A 5248-nucleotide genomic window follows, 5' to 3' on the forward strand; every position below is an offset into this window, starting at 1 on the left:
AACTTGTTGGTAATTTTAGATCTAGACAAAGCAACCTAATAAAACATCTTTGCCCTACAAAATGGTTTCTTCTTTCAGCATCACATTTCAGGCACAGCAACCTAATAAAACATCTTTGCCCTACAAAATGGTTTCTTCTTTCAGCATCACATTTCAGGCACACAGGGGTCTAGATTTTGGACTATAAAATAGGGATCTTCAAGATGCAGGAAAGGGGAGCACCCAAGTGGTGCTCCTGTAGGTGAACCCAGATGTCTCCCACCCAAGTCAGAGAAAGTTGTAGTTTTCCCCCACTATTAGTAAAGAGTAAGGATCACCTTTAAATCCTGCCTGCATTTGGAGGCGAATGCAAGAAGTCAGGCAGAGGAGAGTTGTGGGATGTATTTTGATGGCCTGCTCGGCCAGTGAACATTGCTGGAGTGATCTTGTCAGAGCTTCCAGCTGTTTCCTCTAATTGTGAAGGTGAATGCACACACATACAGTATACACACATACAGTAGACACTCCTGCCAGCCTGATAAGATTAAGCGAAATTTAAAACAGAATCATTCTAAGAGAGAAATCAAAACACCCAAGTTTGCCTTCTTCCCCTCGCATCCTCTCTCTGAGTATGAGTAGTGTGAGCAGAACATAAAGCCTCAGGCATTTCTAAGTATTGTTTTAAACTTCTGCGTGGCAGTAGCTAAGAAATGCTGCAAAGCTGTGCTAAATACTCAGAATCGGAGTGCAGAATGGTTCATGGAACCAGGCCGAGCTAAGCAACAAATTATAGCCTGCATAGCTGCTGAAGGGTCATTTCATCTTTATCGTTTTAAGTCAATTCTTCCTTTAATTAAACAGTTTATTTTGCAGGATAAAGAGGGGATTACAAATGTCATTACTTGGGAATTTTCAAACAATTATTGTCTTGCAAAATCTCTCTCTGGACACCCAAGGATTCTGATATGACGAGGTACTGGCAAATGAGCATTTTTAGATACAGTAAGGTCTAATGAGTGGACTTCAGAAGGACAAGGATTAATCCCACTGTCTTCTCCTGATATCTGGAACTTTTCCTCTTCCATCTTCCCATAGCTGTCATGATCTCATCTCACAAAGATATTGCTGCATCCTAAAAAACAGGTTAAAAAAAGCATGTTAAAAAACAGGTACCTACAATTAATAGCAATAATACAAATAACTCTGATAGACATAGACATTGCATTACTCAGAGATAAAAACACCACACATGCTGAAAAACAAACACGTTAAATAATTGCCAAACCACTCTCTATCATCATCAAAAGGTCATGGAAAATGGGAGAGGTACACGAGAACTGGAGAAAAGCCAGTGTCAATCCAGTCTTCAAAAGGGGCAGGAAGGAGGAGCTGGAAAACTGAAGGCCTAGCAAGTAGAAGAAAAGGAGATAATGGAGTCTCTTTCTTTGGAGATATTCAAGACCTGTCTGGATGCTTTCCTGTGTAATCTACTCTAGGGAACCTGCTTTAGCAATGGGGTTGGATTCGATCTCCAGGGGCCCCTTCCAACTACTACAGTTCTGTGATTCTGCAATTCTGTTAAGACTGAGTCCTTCTTCAGGGCAGCTGACTCAATTCTGATGCACGCAGAATATGTGCACTCTGTTTCCATCATGAGCAGGTTAATAGACATGAGTTTAGATAAGCATTATAAAAACACACAGGACTCCCAACAACTCAGCAAGAGGTTTTTCGTTCCATTCTCTGTGCTTCTAGGTCTGTTCATTTTTCTCCCCACTTACATTTAGCTCACTTAAAAGAACTGCAGAATGAGCTTGATTCATAAGCAGAAAATAAATCCAGAGGGTGTCAAAGGGCTGTTGATAAAAAGTGCACAATGCTGCCAAGACAGCAGATCTCTTGAACATTGTGAATTCAAATCCAGAGTCAAGAAGTCGAGTGATGCACAAGTAAGGCTTGAATGAACAAAGCGTACTGTAGGATATCTATGTGTTAAGCACAGAAGATAATAAATCATTGCTATTTTGATATCATTCGGGTTATCTCAAAGGAATTTAGTACTACAGATTAACATGTGGAGATATTTTCACCTTCCTCATACACAAAACTGCCTCTGGCTAGACTATATCAGGAGAGGATAACAGAATCACTAGGACCAGCTGAAACTCAGGGAAAACTTGGCATGAAGTGATAGAAAATGGCTGAAAACAATCCTGGGAAAACTGTAGCACCTCCTGCCACCCCAAGATGACATTTGAAGTCCTTCCCACAGATCCCCATAGTAGATCCCACAGCTAATATTACCAGTTCTTTCTTGTCTTTGTACTCCTTGTAATGTTCAATTGATTTTCACCTGTCATTTATATTCACTGCTTCCTGTCTCAGCTTCATACATAGGCAACATGTAATTAAGAAACATTTAGGTCTTCATAGTCCTGAATAGTGGAGTATCAACCAGACTAGATGTGAAATTATTATTCTTTTGTGATCAGAAAAGTAAGCATGGAACACCTTTATCTGACCTGAAGGAAATGCAGATCTGGGTTCTCAGGCCTGTAGCAAGCAGCCAAGTAATTTGACAGCTCTTACACCTCTTTGTTCAGGCAGTAACCAATGCAGAAACTTGAATAAACTGCACTCTTGAGTTTATATCATGTAAAAGAAGAAGAAATAAGGATTGACTGGTTAGTTAAAGAGTTCAGAGGAATATTTCTCATCTAGGAGGCAAGACCCTGAGCAAATATATCTTTCCTTTCCTTTCCTTTCCTTTCCTTTCCTTTCCTTTCCTTTCCTTTCCTTTCCTTTCCTTTCCTTTCCTTTCCTTTCCTTTCCTTTCCCTTTCCCTTTCCCTTTCCCTTTCCCTTTCCCTTTCCCTTTCCCTTTCCCTTTCCCTTTCCCTTTCCCTTTCCCTTTCCCTTTCCCTTTCCCTTTCCCTTTCCCTTTCCCTTTCCCTTTCCCTTTCCCTTTCCCTTTCCCTTTCCCTTTCCCTTTCCCTTTCCCTTTCCCTTTCCCTTTCCCTTTCCCTTTCCCTTTCCCTTTCCCTTTCCCTTTCCCTTTCCCCTACCCCTACCCCTACCCCTACCCCTACCCCTACCCCTACCCCTTTCCCTTTCCCTTTCCTTTTCCCTTTCCCTTCCCTTCCCTTCCCTTCCCTTTCCACCCTTCTCTTCTCTTCCCTTCCCTTCCCTTCCCTTTCCACCCTTCTCTTCTCTTCTCTTCTCTTCTCTTCTCTTCTCTTCTCTTCTCTTCTCTTCTCTTCTCTTCTCTTCTCTTCTCTTCTCTTCTCTTCTCTTCTCTTCTCTTCTCTTCTCTTTTCCTTCCCCTCCCCTCCTCTTCTCTCCTCTCCTCATTTTTTCTCCTAGAGTCTGCTACAGGAACCCACTATTTTGCTTCTGCTCTGGCTTAACTCTCCCATGAACTCTGAGGCTCTCTCTTATGACAACATAGACAACACAAAACGAAGTGCAAGAACTAATACATTTTCTCTTCCTGAATCTAGCATTATCTTGGCTGCTCCAGCAGACATATATTTGGACAAGCAGCTAATCCGCTTAATAATTTTTCACTGCTTCATCTACTGACTCAAAAAATGTGTCTGTCTGATGATGATGGTAGAATCTCCTGGGCTGTACATGTCAGACAGCCTGTGAAAACAGCAGTTCAACATGCTTAACTTCCCCACAATTTAAAAAAAAGAGACAGAGAGATATCCTGTGTCAGCATGAGATCCCACTCTTGAAGCAAGAATAGGACTATGGGTATGCATCAGTTTTGAGTTTGATTCTAAGTGGCTGAAAGCTCCTGGTCCAGGGGTTCTGGGCCCAGCTGCAAGTCACTCCAAAAACATTCACCAGCCAGCGGGAAGCAACTTGTTTCTTCAAGGTCTTGCTGTGTTTATAACTCAGTCAAAAACATTATTCATCCCTTTTGGCAGTAGATGCCGAGCACGAAAGTCAAAGCAAAGGTTCACTGCACTCATACAATCCAAACTTCCCACCCACCCTTGTATTTTGGCCTATGCCTCAACCCCCGAGCTGAAAATGCTGCTTCAGGGATGTGATAAGACTTGAAACAGGGACAGATGGTAGGGATTCCTTAGCTCCTGGTTTGAAGTTTGCTGTTCTGAAAAACAGCTGCTGAGCCCACGTAGAGCACAAGTCTCAACGTGATCTCAGTGCATGGCCGAGCTGAAAGAAGGGAACCAAAAGGAAGGTTTTGGAAGGGGCTAAGGGAAGGTTGGAACCTTGTGCCCCACCACCTCTTTACCTCTGATTACCAAAGTCAGTGCTTCAATCAGTTCACTACATACCAGAGCACCTCTCCACAGTTTACTGCATCCATGGTCTTAGGTGCCTTCTCTTGAAGTGGGGATAGGACTATAGTATGGATAGGACTATAGTATGGATTGAACTATAGTATGCATCGCTCTTGAGTTTGATTCTTTCTGTTTCACTCTTGTTTTGATGACTCTGTATGTGAAAGCAATATGAACAGATCAACTTTCAGGCCACAGTGCCTCAATACGTGCTTATCCATCATGGTGGCTAAAGTTAAGAGAGTGATGAGCAATTCAGGACATTTATTAATCTGCTTATTTGCCATAGCTCCCTATAAAGGAAAGCTGCTATGATACTAAGGTTGCACCCTGTAGCTTGACAGCTTGAATATGGCTTTCCATCAACTGTCTGGAAGACATCATCCTTTTATTCTCTGAAAGAAATTTCTGAGCTTCTCTACAGTGTCATTTTCTCCTTGACTTGGTCCCTTCCTTCTAACAGATCAAAAAGCTCCTGCTCCCCGTGTTAGACATGTTTGCAGATGTAGCTCCTTCAACACCAAATGTCACTGTCCTCCCTGATTCCTTCCATACAGGTTTCTCGCCCTTGTGCTGCTTTTAGATACCTCTTGGAGATGGCATTTCATAGACTCAGAATCATTTGAGTTGGAAGGGACCTTCAAGGGTCATCTAGTCCAACACCCCTGCAATGAACAGGGACACCTACAGCTCCATCAGGTGCTCTGAGTCCTGTCCAGACTGACCTTGACTGTATCCAGGGGCAGGTTATCTACCACATCTCTGGGCAGCCTCTGCCAGCACCTCACCAATTTCCTTCTTGCTGAGATGTCCCAGGCCCTGCAAAAGGTTTCTCATACAGCCATCAGTGCTGAATATTTGCTGATATCCACTGAAGACAGAATGCACTGTCTGTACAACTGCTTTAATACCTTGAATTTTAGCTGATGGAGACCTGAGTTTGAGGGCAGTCAC

The sequence above is a fragment of the Coturnix japonica genome, chromosome 4 (assembly GCF_054131305.1).
Source record: "Coturnix japonica strain WE chromosome 4, WE-NBRP24, whole genome shotgun sequence".
In the NCBI taxonomy this organism is placed as follows: domain Eukaryota; kingdom Metazoa; phylum Chordata; class Aves; order Galliformes; family Phasianidae; genus Coturnix; species Coturnix japonica.